The 16,531-nt window shown below is 44.9% G+C and overlaps 2 long non-coding RNA genes across 3 annotated transcripts in view; one reads left to right on the forward strand and one right to left on the reverse strand.

Annotated features, from left to right (window-relative positions):
• LOC122224803 overlaps positions 1-16,531 on the reverse strand; it is a 42,018-nt gene that overhangs the window by 10,147 nt on the left and 15,340 nt on the right. The window contains exon 1 of one of the 2 annotated variants that reach the window (XR_006204943.1): positions 1,727-1,796. The exons of the other annotated variant lie outside the window; for it this stretch is intronic. This is a non-coding gene — a long non-coding RNA (uncharacterized LOC122224803). Of the gene's footprint in view, positions 1-1,726; positions 1,797-16,531 lie in introns of those variants that run through there. 2 annotated transcript variants of the gene reach the window in all.
• LOC122224804 lies at positions 10,257-12,080 on the forward strand. Its single transcript, XR_006204944.1, has 2 exons — positions 10,257-10,471; positions 11,137-12,080. It is a non-coding gene; the product is annotated as an uncharacterized LOC122224804 (long non-coding RNA).

The following is a 16,531-nucleotide window of genomic DNA, read 5'->3' on the forward strand; positions in this document are numbered from 1 at the left end:
CATATAATTAATAATACAATTATAATGTTTATATATAATTATAACTAATTAATATAGTTATATTAATATAACTATTAATAGGTTTTTTTCCTGTAATACCCCAATAATATATGTTCTTTATAGAACAGTAAAAAATAAAGGCCAAAAGTATAAAAATTAAAGAAAATTCTTAATTCCAACCTTCTTAGATTATAACAAACATGCTTGTTGACATGTATTCTTCTGGACTCTTCAGTATGCATTCTACCTGAGTATGTGCACACATTTTAAATGTCTACTATATACTTGTTGTTTGATTATTTTTTCTCTGTTAATTCCTTATTATGGACTCTTTAATATTATTACATGTTGCTCTATGTCATTTTAATGGATGCATAATAATTCATTATGTAGAGAGATTTAATGAAACCACTCCATTGTGGGATAGAGTTTCCAATTTTACACAAGTCTATAATAAACATTTCTCACAGAAAAATCTTTGCAAAGTGTCTCTAGATACTTATCTTTAGGGACATTTCTCTGAGTCAAGGCAACTTGGATGTTTTAGCCCATTTTGGCTGCCTATAACAAATACCACACTCTGGTGGCTTATAAACACATTTATTTCTCATAGTTCAAGATCAGAGTAACAGCATGGTTGAGTTCTGGTGACAACCATTTTTGGGGGGCGGGGGGTTGCAGGCTACCAACTTCTCATTGTATGCTCACATGGTGGAAAGCAGAGGGCAATAACTCTCATGACTCTTATAAGGGCACTAATCCCATTCATGAGGATTCTGTTCTTATGACCTCATCTGATTACTTCCCAAAGACCCTCACCTCCTAATATCACCACATTGTGGGTTATGGTTTCACCATGGGAATTCTAGGGGGACTCAAACGTTCAGTCTATAACACTGATTCATCTATGACAAGAGAGATTCATAGTATAGATTCTCAAGAAGAAACTCAGTGATCCTTTCTTTGCTGAAATGTGAAAATAATAATACAACCTAATTTAACTTTTCCCTCCTCTCATATTTACTCCTGCGACTCAATTAATGTTTGAACAGCTCCAGGGTTAGGTACTCAGTATGTTTACATAGCTCCTTATAACTCACAAAAAATTTCACGTACATTATCTTACGCTAGCCCCAGAATAACCTATACAGTAGAACAGATATTTTTATTATCATTTTTTTTCAAATAAGAAGGCTGAACTCAGAGGGGATGAGTGACCCCTCTAATTTCTGCTGCTGGTACACGGTAGAATCTTGGTTTCTGAATTCACATATGTGGGGGAGTGGGGGGTTTAGGTGGGGGTGGGAGTAAAGGTCTTTTCGCAAAGCTCTGCTGCCTGCCTAGTATGTTACGTCACTCCCTTGGTCAGGAGAGACCAAAGCTAGATGGTCTTCACTTGTGGCTAGATGGGGCACATCTATTATTTCATTCATCAGTTAGTCCTCCCTGCCTGTCTTTGAGGAGGTGAGTTTAGAACTGGGGATGAGGGAGTAGGATAGAGGCCATGGGATTTAGATCAGGAAGAAACGGCCCTAGGGGCACAGCTTAGTGTGAGGCAGAGGTGTGTCTAGGGGGAGGAGGGAAATGATGATGAGGGTGAAGGGTGTGCTGAAATACACCTGGCCCTGCCAATTGTCACTGCTTGATTGGTGCCATGGCGGTTCCTGACTTTGGGCTGGACACAGATAACTGTGATAAATGTACTTCCGTTTTATCATGCTCTTACCATTAGAGTGTCAAGAAAGTGAACACACATAGATCACGATGGAGAGAAGTCAACCTAGATGTATTCGTTTTTTTCCCTTTTAAAGTTTTGCTTGCTTTCCCCTCATTTGAAACTGCTGCTGTGATGTCACAGAGATAGCATTTGCCTGCCGGTCGCAGCCAGAAAGCTGTCACAGAAGCAGCATTCTTCAGGACACAGAGCCTTTGCTTTTATGAGCACACACTGTAGAGGGCAAAGACCTGCCAACCATCTGGGAAATGCCGAGCACTGGGTTTGACGGAAGGGTGGCAAGGGCGCCCTCTGGTGGAACTCTACTCATCCTCTAATCTGCCTGACAACAGGCTATATTTTGTAGCTCTAAACCAATAGTTATTTTCTTTCCCTGAATTTGTGTTTGAGGGTATTCTTAGAATATTCTGAGTACAATTCCTAGCTGCTTTTAATATCCACCACGAGCTGATAATCTCAAGTCAGTGTGCAATGGAAAAGGTTGCATTATTTTTTTTTTAAAGGGTCAGATTAAATGTGAATTGTCTCCCACGCTGGCATGTTGGTTAATTATTTTCATATTTTTGTGCAAAGCCTCACAAAGTATGGTTTTGCAGTGAGCCCTTTTTTATTTTTTATTTTTTTAAATTTCAGAGCCCAACAGTTTTATTATTTTTTTTAAATTAAAAAAAAATTTTTTTTAATATATGAAATTTATTGTCAAATTGGTTTCCATACAACACCCAGTGCTCATCCCAAAAGGTGCCCTCCTCAATACCCATCACCCACCCTCCCCTCCCTCCCACCCCCCATCAACCCTCAGTTTGTTCTCAGTTTTTAACAGTCTCTTATGCTTTGATGAGCCCTTTTTTAAAACCACCTCTCCCACCTGGGTGGGATTTAAGCAAAGCTCGGGCAGTTTGGGGCTATTTTTAGTCCTGATTAATTATTAGGCCAAGATAATTCCGAGTTTAGCAGCTTACTTGAAGGAGTCATGACAGCTGGGCTCTCAGGGCAGCCTCCGGTCAAAGCCGACATCTTTATGAAAAAATGGTGCTTTCCCTGCTCGTAGGGGGAGTGCAGGGGCAAGGGGAGGGCACATTCTGTGAAAAGTAGTGTCAGCTTTGCCAGCTTGGAGCTAGTGAGTGGAAGAGAAACTGCTGATTCAGGGGCCTGCAGACATGGCTGGTCTCACCGCATTGAAACTAGGTCACTAATGACACATGGCAATAAGCCAAAAAGCCTCAGCCAGGATCTCTGAACCGTCCACTGGTGGCAAGATCCATTTTGCTGGAACTCCAGAAAGAAAGCAGTCTGCCTGAATTTGTTTAGAACAACCACAGGATTGCAAAACACACATGCTCAGATTGTGATCTCACTCCCCCTTCCTTTATTTTCCGAAGCATTTAAGTTGCTTGTTTTACGGTTTCAGTTTATCCTGTTTCTATTCCCATGCGCTGAAATAACTCTGAAGCTCCTGGTTGGTTGGTTGGTTGGTTTGTGCAGCCGAGCTGATATGGTTGGTCTTTAAAAATATCTTTTTAATGAAATTTAAATTAAAAAAAAAAAAAAATTCTTCTCCACCGCTAAGTGGCAGGGAGCAGAATGGAGACGAGAATGACATTACCCTTGTTGATTCCTTCTATGATGACACGGAAATGGTTCTGACCCGTCTAGTCCATACCACAACAATCTTTGTGAAGCTATCCACCTCTGTGATTCTAGCGGGAAGGGTCTGGGGTTGCCATTACATGATAAAACAGCATTCTACTTTATTTTGGGTAGTGTCACTCTGGGTTGGTGTTTTCCATTTCTGTCAGGAGTTCCTTGAGAAGGGGAATTGTGGACAGGAAGTCTGGGAATGGCTAATGATTCAATGCCGAGCTTAGGCCAGAGAATCCCAAACAGAAATGAGCTCTGTTGTCTCCTGCAGGGCCTGCTAACACCCAGATTGCTGGGCCCCACGTCCCAAGTTCTGATTCAGTAGATCTGGAAGAGGGGCCCAAGGTCGTGTACAGGCTGCTTTTAGGCAAACAGACTTGAGGGATGGAATGTAGGCAGGGGCCCATAGAGAACCCCTGGCTGAACACAGACAGGCCCATCAGGTGACCCACCTCAAAATACCCATAGACCCTAACTGACCAAGGGGCTACTTACAACCAGACACAGTTATCAAAAAAGGGGAAATCCCATACGTTGCCATACCCCCTCACTTTCCTCCTTTAGATACAGCCCCCACCCACTAGCACATTGCAGACAGCCTCTCCCTCACTGTCCTGCCCGCTGCTCCGCTTGTGGTGGACTCAAGAAACTTCTAACTCCTTTGTTCTGATTTGGGTGAATTCTTTCAGGACCCGCCATCGACTTCCATCCAACTGTCACCCCACAATTGGGGGTCCCCATTCAATTGGAATGGACACCACAGGCTGTGAATTTCTAAGCAGTTCCCAGATGACCATATTACAAGAAGCATTAGCTCGGGCAGGTCAACTGTGGCCTCAACACTGTCTGTGCATAAGCAGTTTCCATGTCCTCGAGCTTCTTCCACTGTGCAGTCTGAGGGCAGAGACCATGCCTCCTTCACTATCAGGTCTCCAGAATCCAGCATAGTGTCTGACACAGAGAGAGTGCTCATTAAATTTTTTTAAAGCTTATTTCTTTTTGAGAGAGAGAGATTGGGGGAGGGACAGAGAAAGAGGGAGGGAGAGAGAATCCCAAGCAGGCTCTGCACTGTCAGGACTGAGCCGATGCGCAGCTTGAACTCACAAACTATGAGATCATGACATGAGCTGACACCAAGAGTCGGACACTTAACCGACTAAGCTACCCAGGTGCCCCTAGAAAGTAGTCATTAGGGGCGCCTGGGTGGCTCGGTCGGTTAAGCGTCCGACTTTGGCTCAGGTCATGATCTCGCGGTCCGTGAGTTCGAGCCCCGCGTCGGGCTCTGTGCTGACAGCTCAGAGCCTGGAGCCTGTTTTGGGTTCTGTGTCTCCCTCTCTCTCTGCCCCTCCCCTGTTCATGATCTGTATCTCTCTGTCTCAAAAATAAATAAACGTTAAAAAAAAATTAAAAAAAAAAAGTAGTCATTAAATGCTTGTTGAGTTAATTAATGACTGAATCCTACCAGTTGATCTTAACACAGAAGCAGGTTTTCTAAAGGTCTGGGACTGCCTTCAATGGGTTGCACTGATTGTAAATCATTAAATTACTAAGATTTATATTAAAAACACAATGGAATAAGGAGAAATTAGGCAACATACTCTTTCCAGGCCTGCCCAGGTTGAACAAAAAGAGCTGGGTTTGAGGAGGACACCGAGCAAAGATGGGCCCATCACATTTGATAAGGTGTTTTACCCATAATTTGTAGTTAAGGACAGAAACCTTCCACGAGTGTCAAGCAGGTGACATGGCAACTCCCCCGTGGAGCTCCCCTCCACCCATGTACTGAATCTCATGGGGCAGGGTATAGAATGGTTCTTAGAGAAGAGTTTTTAGTGTGTTTTGTGTCTCAGGGACTCTTGTCTATGCCAGGAACAAATGGGTAACCCCTGGAAATCAGCTTCTGAGACTATTTGAAGCTGTGTGTTCATTTGTTTCAATGGCAACAAAAGGGAAAATAGAGTTTGAGTCTGGTTTGGTCACAACCCTCCATGCTCCATGACCTTATTCTAGCTGCCCCAACTTGTCCTCTACTCTACTCTACCTCACACTTTGCCCTCTATCAACACCATTTTGCTGGGGTTTTCTAACATAGACCGTGTTGCCCTCCTGCTTCTACCTCCCAAGCATTCCCAAGTCTGGGTAACTCTGATGCTGCATTTACGACTTCACGTAGCAGCCACTTTTTACAGGAGGTCTCTTTTGGTGTATCTTCTCTGCATTCTCATAATACCCTGTGAACATATCCATCACTCATTTAATTATCTATTGAGTTACTGTTATGTGCTAGACATCAAAGACACAAAGATGGACATGACACTTGTCCTCAAGTTCCTCATTATTTAGTAAGGGAATATGTAAACAAGATATGTAAACAAGTAACTATACTAGAAAGTACAAAGTCCTAAGATATGATTGCTATGGAAATATATAGAAAAGGCACCTAACCCTGACTTGAAGTGTTTTTTTTAAGTTTATTTATTTATTTTGAGAGAGAGAGAGAGAGAGAGAGAGAGAGTACAAGTTGGGGAGGGAGAGAGAGAGGGAGAAAGAAAATCTCAAGCAGGCTCCACAATGTCAACACAGAGCCTGACAGAGGGCTCAATTCCATGAACCATGAGATTATGACCTGAGACGATATCAAGAGTTGGATGCTTAACAGACTGAGCCACTGAGGTGCCCCCTGACTTGAAGTGTTAAGGGAAGCTTTCCAGATGAAGTAACATCCTAGTCAAGTTCTAAAGAGTTGAATAGAATTAGCCAAAGATATGGGAGAAGAGCATACCAGGGAGAAAAAAAGAATTTGCAAAGGTCATTTTCTGCTTATATGATTATAGACCATAGATTTTGGAGGCTGAGACTATATTTTGTTCATTGGTCCAGCCCTAACTCAAAGCACAGAACGTGGCACCCAAACAGATCTCTTAGAAAATGTTTGTTGAATGAATGAATGAGTAAATAAATGACTTAACCTCTGGTAAGAGGGCTGGTGAGGGTACTAATTAATCACAGAAAGTGAGGACTCTTAGAAAGTACACATTTGCTGGCTTAATGGTTCTCTATTCTAGTTCTTCTATGTTCCTTCCTGTATGCTTATCAACGGGTTAGCAGACATTATTAAAATTGCACGGACTCCCTGTGCAAGTGGATTTCATGTCCTGAGTATGATCGTTGACATGGTTTCCACATAGCAGCAAAACGTTCCAACCCGATGCTTTGAAAACAAATGGGCAATTTCTGTCGAGATTAACGCAAACAAGGTTAGAACTGATTGTGTGTTTTAACGCTGCCCGAAATCTAGAGAAATGAAAATTTGTTTTCAGACTTAGGCTCTCTATTTTATCATAGCTGGACAAATACTCATTTTCGTTGTTGTTGGCATTGCCAGTTACCTCTCAAGGTGTATTCTGCCATTAATGGAACAGTGAAGTGTGTCCACAGCCCCCCACACCTGCTCACTCACTTTCAGGGAGCTCTGAATTTCTGAATCACCTTGGGAAAATGGAAAATGATTAACTCAAAGCAAAAAAGGTGATTTACGTTTTCTGAATGGATGATAGTGATTGAAGTGCTAATTGCTAAGAAATTTGCAGAGGAGTTCATGAAAGAACAGACAGCACCCTTGTGTTCTCAGAAGTCACTTAAATGACAGGAGCGCTACTTTGAAGAGTAGGAAAGGCAAAAAAAAAAAAAAAAAAAGGCAGAAAGCAGTGAGTGGGGGAATTTGGATGACTTGGAGATTCCTTGTGCTACTTCTCCGTGCCGTGATTGCATATGCACTGACATCTGGATACACATAGATGCTCTCAGCAAGGACTCACGGCTACCACGGCTCATAGTGGTTCCTCACAACTGCGGGTGCACATCAGAATCATTTGCAGGGGGGCACCTGGGGGGCTCAGTCGGTTAAGTGGCCTCTTGATTTTGGCTCAGGTCATGATCTGTTTGTGAATTCGAGCCCCATATCGGGCTCTGCACAGAGGGCTTAGACCCTGCTTGGGATTCTGTGTCTTCTTCTCTTTCTGGCCCTCCCCTGTGTATGCTGTCTCTCTTTCTTAAAGATAAATATATATATATTTTAAATAATGTATTTAAAAAAATCATTAAAAAAAATTTTTCTTTTTACGTTTATTTATTTTTGAGACAGAGAGAGAGCATGAGCAGAGGAGGGTCAGAGAGAGAGGGAGACACAGAATCTGAAACAGGCTCCAGGCTCTGAGCTGTCAGCACAGAGCCCGATGCGGGGCTCGAACTCACGGAGTGCGAGATCATGACCTGAGCCGAAGTACCTGAGCCGAAGTCGGTCGCCCAACCGACTGAGCCACCCAGGCACCCCTAAAAAAAATTATTCTGATGCTAGAGCTTTATGCTAAGGTGTGGGATAGGACCTGACATTAGTGTATTTTTCTTTAAATTCCCAGGTAATTGTATTCAAAAACTAGGGTTGAGATTAACTGGTTGAAGTAGATTAGGAGTGCCTCAAGCCAGCTAGGGAGTGGCTCCTTGACTGACAGTCATTCCCCTCCGTGATCTCTCTGCAGGCACACTGGCTTGGAAAGGAGAAGCAAAGAGGAATAATTAAGGGTTTAATATGATCCTTTAACAATCCCAGGCTGAAGAGGCCTTAGGAAACACAGGTTACGTACACTTTGGTTGGTATTATTACCCTCGGAATCAAAAAAATATGGAAAATGAAGAGTTAGCTGAATTTTTTGAAGTTTATTTATTTTTGAGAGAGAGTGAACACAAGTGGGGGAGGGGAAGAGAGCAAGAGGGAGACACAGACTCTGAAGCAGGCTCCGGGCGCTGAGCTGTCAGCACAGGGCCCCACTTGTGGCTCGAACCCATGAGCCATGAGATCATGACAGGAGCCAAAGTTGGACGCTTAACCGACTGAGCCACCCAGGCAGGCGCCCCTATCTTTTTAAACGATGGGACAGTGGGTTTCTGGCAAGATACTTCCAGGAGGTCTTGAAAGATGTTAAGCAAGAAACTCACTGATCAGATACAGGGATCTATAAAGTGAAATTTGATGGGAATGAAAGTGCCAGCGGGGTGGGAGGCAGAGCTAGATAGGTATCAAGAAATAAATGGCTAGAACTTTATCCGAAAAAAAAAAAAAAAAAAAAAAAAAAAAAAGAAATTGGAGACCTCTCAGTGACGCCTAGGAGAAAACAAGGAAGAGTTCTGGGATAATAGTCATAGCAACAAAACTCAGATTTTAGTTTAGAGAACTGAATATAATTTTAAAAATTATTTTCAGTACCATCAAAACTGTTAGGGTGGGATGTATAAGGAGGACACTGCACCAGAGTTCTGCCCACTAAAGATTTCCACAGGTGTAAAGCTTTCCAACATTCATATATTCCACTCAAAGCTCTGTAAGTCTTTCAGAACCATACTATAGGACTCTTGGGAAAGTCTTCATAGAGGACATTGTCTTCATAGAGACAGTGTCTTCATAGAGGACATTCCAGTACCCATTTTAATAACACACCATCACATAGTTGGAATTTGTGCTCATCTCAACGTCACATTCAAATTCACCTATAGAAAACTCTGGTCAGTCCAACAGGACTGGGTCTCTTTCCTTGACCGTTAGCTATTCTGAGTTTCCCTTTGGCCCCTCCCTGCTGGAGCCGTTAGATTTACCAGAGCCCCAGAAGTAAGAACCACCACTGGCTCCATCCTGGAAAGCCCCCAAGTTCTGTCGCATAAAGAAAACTGTATCTCCCTGGACCCTGGGGATCTCACAGGGCTCTGATTCCTTCAAGAGATGTGGCGTCTTGTGGATGAAGCTACAAGAGGACAGCAGCCCTGAAAATAGTCACCCAACACTACCACCTGCTACCGTTGTCATATCCTGCTTGGCATGGTGGGCCCAGAGGTGAGAGGGTTTTTGTTGATTATCCTTGTACCTCACACGCACACTTCCTAAAACTTGTATCTCACTGCCTAACTTAGGGCCAGAATCTCTGATTTGCAAACGGGATATTGGATCCCACAGAGTTCAAGCTTCTGCAGCAAAATTTAGCCATGTTTCAGCATCTTCCTGAGATAGTCCAACTCTGAAGCTCCCCATAGAGGTGTCAGTGTGTTTAAACTAAGGGATTTAAAACCAGGTGCTATCAGCCGATACTAGCCAAGAACCTGGTTGAAAAAGGGCCACTAAGGCTTTGAGCGTCTGCCTGTAGGTCTTCCCTTACCAGAGTTCAAAGACTTCCGCTCTGGCATCTCTTTGTCCACGGATGCCTCTTCTGGCCCCTTTTCTTTTTAGCTTGGGCCTGATATTCCTGGGTCAGGTCAGAGAAAGGGTTTGTCCTAATGGCATGGCTACCCTCAAATCTCCTATAACATCCACTAAGCCTCTGAGTTCTTTGATTCTCCAAGATTTGTGGGAAATGGCCAATGAGTGTTAGGAAAGATCCACTCAGGATATGCCCGTACCTTGTTATGATGCTATGCATCCGGTGGAGCCTGTATTTGAAAATGGACAAGGTCAACCCTGATTCTTCCAGGCAGCTCTGAATCTGGGGGATCAGAATTCCTGTGCTCCTGAGGCCTTGTAAAATAATGTTATTATCTAAAGAAATCAGTACTTCCGTATATTTCATATCAGCATCATCCTTTCTATCAACCCCTTGAAAGTATCAGGAGCCCCAGGATATCTTGTGAATATCACTTAAAACTGAGAGAACCCGCCAGGCAGCAAAATTGTCTTTTCCTTGTTCTTGGTAGCATCTGGGTCTGATTCTGTTTGCTCCCGAAAATTGGCTTTAAAAACTGTCTCCGGTAAGCAGTGTTGGGCATTCTCCACCTAGGTTTCGGGTTCGGGTCTCTTTTGGTGTCTCTTTAGGAAGCAATAGTCTACCCAAATGTCACTTTTATCTGAATTTTTATTCTTCCCAACGCACATGCGGTGAGGCTCAGAGCTAGTAGCTGCGATCTCTTATTCTCCTCAGGAAGTGCAATTCCCTAAATGGTCAGGAGTTTTGCATTGCTCTCAGCCTAGGAACAGTGAACCCTGCGCTCGCAGAAGGTCAACTGACTTGACCTCGGCTTGGAACCTCCTTATTAGCCTCATCTGCATTTCCTCAGGTAAAACAACCGAAGCTTTCCATCCTCTGAGGGATCGGTTTGGGACACTCTCGCAAGAGGAAATGGGACAAGCCAGTGCTTGAATATTTGTGTAGCTTTCTGCACATGGGGCGTGCTTAAGGATAGCCATGCTAACTGCCCAAATATGCTGCCTATAGGTCCGGACACGTACAGTAAGCATGCTAGAGCCGGCCCTGTGCACCCATCTACCTCTTGCAAACATCCTGCATTTGCCGTGTTCTTCTCTGACCACCACCCACTCCCACTCCTTCCCCGTCTCTCACGTATATGAGTGCTGGGAGTCTTCTGCCCTGCGGCTGCAGAATCCGAGGCCAGGATGATGGTGCAGGTGCTGGCTCTTGAGTGTCATTAAAGACTCCCTAACTAGCAACGCTGAGATCCAAATATCTCCTCTCTTGGCAGCCTTTTCTGCTGGGCCTTTCCAGATCCGGGGGACTGAGTGCTGGAGGTTTTCTCCAGCAAGAGCCTGCTCCTGGAAGGCTGGCAACGATGCACATCCTTGGCTAATTCATTGTTTCCCAACCTTCTCCAAGTGGCCTATAACCCTGCAATACTGAAGAAAGGTTCTCTTTCGGCTACAGGTCTTTGTCCCCTTCCTTTCCACAGCGATTGAATGTCACGGGATCGTCTTTTTCTTCCTTCAGGTCCTGCCTTGCTCCCAGGCCTATGCTCTCCAGTGTTAGCAGTGGGATCCTCGAAGCTTTGCCGGGGACGCTGCACTACGTGCTCCAAAGCGTGTAGGTCGGCGGTGGGGTGAGCCATCAACACCCTAGTGGGGCCTTGTAGTTCCTATATGTTCTGGCCCTCCTTTTCCTGTTTATTTTTGCTAATGGGAAGAAACATGGGGCTATCTCTGGCCTGTCAGCCACAGTTTCTGCTGCAGCGGTCTCTTCGGAAATTACTCAGGACCCGCCCTCTAGCTATGTTTTTTCTCTCTGCTGTTTTTCTGCCGCCTTCTAAAACAAAGTTTCCACATTCAGCTTCTAAGCAGAGGCTATTCTCCTTCAATATCTGGTTAGAAAAGCGCCCTGCACAGCCTGTGGCTGCTCTCCCAAAGGCTGGCTGGAGAGTCTTCAGAATTCTGCCCCTGACGGGAGGCAGCGTTTGCCCTGGGGCCATAAGTGACCTAAGACAGCAGGTACTCAAGGCTCTCGACCGGCTTTCTTCCCCCCTCCCCCCCATCAGGCTCCCACCATTTTGCATTCTGGCAGCATCTCAGCAGTGTGTTTCTGCCACAGTTGGAAGGTGCCCTCCACCCCACCCTATTCCACCTCCACAGGGCTGGAGCAGGGCTTCCCCGAATAGTTTCAGTTTGTAGAAAGTGACAAGTCGCTTTAACAAATGAGCGGCCCGCACCTCTGAGGCTTTTCAGCAAATTTTACGTGCACAAGAGTCGACATATAAGTATACAGCTCGACGAATCTTCAAAAGATGGATATCCCTGTGCAACCAGCGCTCAGATCAAAAAGCACAGTGCCATCAGAAGCCCAGAGTGCCACTCACATGCCTTCCTAGTCTCTCCAGACTTCCTAGCAGAACGGATTAGTTTTACTTGCTTGTAATCTTACATAGATGGAAACACACACGAGACGCTGTTTTGTGTCTTTTTCGTTCGGCGTTCCGTCTGCGCACTTCATCCACATGATTGCACGGGGTTATAGATCATGCATTTCATGTCTGGTGCGGTATTCTACTACGGGAACATAGCACATTTTCAAAAATCGATTTTCCTGTTTTGCTCCAGATTTCGGCCACTGCAAACAGTACTGCTGTGAACATCGTGTCGCCTGTCTTTCGCAGGGGCACTCGTCGACCTTTCAGCTCTGTGCTACCGGTTTTTCAACACGTGTCAGAATTCTCCCCTCCCCACCCTTGCCACGGTTGGCATTTTCTGTATTTTCATGTTAGCCAGCGTGGTGGGTGTGTGGTGATATCGCACGGTGGTTTCAGCTTACATTTCGTCTTGCTTGGCTTCTGTGGAAGCCTCAGGTATGAAGTTCAGGTATCTAATGAAAGAAGTCACCATAGGCGCGTGCCTGTTGTAACTTTCAAGAGACCGCAGCCTTTCATCCCCGCTTTAGAAATGACTTGTTTGCAGAGCAGAGGCTAGCTTGAAAATCCAGAGTCCTTCAGGCAGCTGCATTCTGAGGAAACACGTTGTTGGTAGCAGACCTAGACACGTTCCAAAGTATTGTGCAAGTGATGCCGTCCGGCCGGCACGCTCATTTGTTCACTCATCCACAGTCAGTGGCGAAGCCCTGTACGTGACAGGCAGTGTTCCAGGTGTTGAAAGAAATCGGGGAACAACACCCAGCGAACCCTCTTAGGAAGTTCACGTTCTTGGGTGGACAGACAGACAATAAACAAAAAGTAAAATAGCGTGTTGAGCAGTGACCAGGGCTATTGAGACAAGTAAATCAGTGAGCAGGAAGGGCCGGCACGGGTTTAAATGGGATGGTGAGGGACGGCCTCACCACGCTGACGTTTGAGCACAGCACTCACACTGACTTGGAAACAAGCAGTGTGGGTATTGGGGGAAGAAACTTCCAGGGGGATCCGCACACGCGCAAATGCCCTGAGGTACGAATATGTTTGAGGAACAGTAAAGAGGCTGTTGGGAACAGGGTGAACAAGAGATAATGGGGTGCAGAGAAGAAGGCGCCTGCGTTGGGCCTTGTGGATAATTCTGAACGCTCTGGTTTTCCCTCAGCTGTGACTGAAATGTCCTCAAAAGCTGTTCTGGTCCCACCTCTGTGAAGCCTCCCAGTATCAGATCTTCCTTCCAACTGGACCCACTTGGTTCTCCTCCCACCACCTGGGATGGATCAGGTTAGTATCTCCTTCCTCTCACATCTTTCCTAGTAATTTAGAGGCTACGTGGCTGAGGCCACAGGAAGGAGAAAGACCAGATGGAATTTGAAGACACTAATTTTTCTGTGATAGAATGAACACAGGGTTCAAACATTCCTGAGGGAATCCAACAGGCTATAATCCCAACTAGGCCTCAGCAGAACATGAGTATTGGCAGGCACGGTAACAGTTAAAATCAAAGGCCCGTGGGGCCTATCTTTCCCATCTGCATCCTAGAAAACCAAATCCTACTTTCAAGGTCCCTCACACCCTGCCCAAGTGTCTCCTGGGGCAACTCTAAGAGGGAATCCAACATGTGCTCTCGATTCCGGCCAACGTAGCTGTGACTTTTCTGAAAGGAAATAGGAAAGCAGGGGTCTTGGCATCAGAACAGACTGATCAGGTGAGAAAAATCTAGAAAAAGTAACAGTAAATGATAAAGGGAAACGTTATCAACGTATGGTGTTGGAAAAACTTAACCACTGGGGGAAAAAGTAAACTCTTTGCTTTATAGCTAATACCCATATTAATTTCCATAAAAATACTAACTTCCAAAACAATACCATGAATAGTTTTTGTGTTTTTTTTTTTAACGTTTATTTATTTTTGAGACAGAGAGAGACAGAGCATGAACAGGGGAGGGTCAGAGAGAGAGGGAGACACAGAATCCGAAACAGGCTCCAGGCTCCGAGCTGTCAGCACAGAGCCCGACGCGGGGCTCAAACTCCCGGACCGCGAGATGGTGATGTGAGCCGAAGTCGGACGCTCAACCGACTGAGCCACCCAGGCACCCCTGAGTAGTTTTTCTTTTTTTTACAACATGTATAATGGGGAAAGACTTTCTCCATCATCCAAAAAATAACCCATCATCATTATATGACACTCTGTGTCAAAAACAATTCTAAAGCTTTATCTGTATTAAGTGATTTAATCCTCACAAAAGCTTATAGGTACTTATATGTACTTTTCCCATTTTCTCAATGATACTGTTGAGCCATAGAGAGGTTAAGTAATTCTCCCAAGATCCCCACAAGTAATGGTGCCAGGATTCAAAGCAAATAATTGTGACTTCAGGCTCCATATTCTAAATTACTTAACGGCAAAGGAAAATAGGGAGAGATTTCAATACATGAATTAAACAGTGTATGGAAAAAATCATGCAGAGTAAAAGACAAACGGTAATAGGGAAAAATCATGCCACATACCTAACACATAAAGCATTAATATCTTACATAGAACATTTTCTCAAATGTTATTGCCCAGAACACTCGTGTCCTGAATGATGCCAGAGGGTATTCTGTGGGGGGGGGGGGGCGCGGGGAGAGAAGAAGAAGGAAGAGGAGGAGGAGGAGAAGAAAATGTTTGATGGTCAACTAAGCTTAGGAAATGATGTGTTAAATCTGACCATGGAAGTCTTTTCCTCCCCTCAACACACCTATTAACATCTCAAAGTGCAATAAATTCCCTGAAATACAGTCTAGAAAATGTCATCTTTGTGTGTAATGAGTTCCTACAATCAGGAAGGAAAATATGAATATCCCAAAAGAAAAATGAGCACAAGAGAATAGACAATGCAAAAAAGAAAAAAAAAAGTACAAACAGTTATTAGCATATGAAAACCTTGTTAATAATAATAATAAACCCCACAAACTTCTCAGGGATGATGACAGTGTAGGAGGACCCTAAGCTCACCTTGTCCCATGGTTACACCTACATAACACCTACATCAGTGTAAATAACCCAGAAAACAACCCAAACACTGGCAGAACAGACTCTCCAGAGCAAAATGTAGAGAAGAGGCCACAAAGAATTGAGATACAGTTGGGAACTAAAGGGACCCATGGGACTGTCTGCTGGAGGGAGGGATGTCACGGGCCAAGAGAAGGGGGAGGAGCATACCCCACCCCAGGCACCCCAGGCATGGGGAACCTGCATAGGGACGATGAACCACTAACATTTGGTTTTGAAAACAGAGAGGCTTAACTTCTTGAGTTCTTATAATCAGTGGGGCTTACCACCTGGAAGCTTAAAAATCAGCGGGCTTATCTCTGTGAGACCAGGGATGGTGAGAGGAAACTGAGTCCCTGTCCTTAAGGAGCAAAACAAGCGGTCCAAGAAAGATATAGCTTAGAAGAAGCAATTTGAAAAATACCTGGAGTATACGGGAGGGAGATTTACTTACCGATCTAAGAGTTTGTGTTAGAGAGGCAGGGATCCTTGGGAGACCTAAGAACAGAGGAGCTGGCAAGTGCCATTTCCCTCCCTTACCCCCAAACCTAGATACACAGACACCCATGGGAACCAGCTTAGCACAAAAACTCTCCACCTAGTTTGCTAATGATGTGTTCTGCCCCTGTGTTCTCCTGCAGACTGGCCTCCTCCCTCCTGGCCTCAGCAGGAGTCTTCCTGGGTGACTGCAGAACCCCCTCCATAGCAGACCAGCATGAACCTTGCTGGCATCACAGCTCTGACCCTGCCTTTTTTCTATGGACCTGCCACTGAAAGGAGTCTATCCGAAGGGGTGCCATAAGCCTGGCAGTGTGCAAGCAACCTCGACAAGGGTCAGCGCCACTCCAAAATGGAGAGGGGAAGATAACCACACACACCAATCCAACTGTAGCTCCAGCATTGGACTGGGGGAAGACATGTGGTCTGACTCCAGGTCATGGCCACCAATAAAAGCTTCTCGGGGGGATAACCCAGGGAAAGCATCTAGCTCTGGCAAATGCCTTTTCTGACTCAACTCAAGCCCAAGGGGGAGGCCTCGGACTGGCCTACTGACAGCACAGGGACCAAACCCTGCCAATAGGCAAAGAGAGCCTTTGTAGATGACTGGGCTGAAGGAAAACGTGGCTCAGCCACACTAGTAGGGTGCACATAACACACACAGGAAATGCTCCTGAAGTGCCAGGCTCTGGTGAACAGGGGACACTGTACTGCAGGGCACTACAGGAACTTCTTCTTTTCATAAGGCCACTACTTTCAAAGGCAAGCGACATAGAAACAGACACAGAGAGTGAGACAAAATGAGGAGACTGAGGACTATGTCCCAGATGAAATAACAGGACAACATCCCAAGAGAGCTAAATGAAATGGAGATAACTAATATGCCTGACAGAGAATTTAAAGTAATGGTCATAAAGATACTCAATGGACTGAGAAAATAGTGGAGAGCCTCAGTGAGACATC

The sequence above is a fragment of the Panthera leo genome, chromosome B4, assembly GCF_018350215.1.
Source record: "Panthera leo isolate Ple1 chromosome B4, P.leo_Ple1_pat1.1, whole genome shotgun sequence".
Taxonomy (NCBI): Eukaryota; Metazoa; Chordata; class Mammalia; order Carnivora; family Felidae; genus Panthera; species Panthera leo.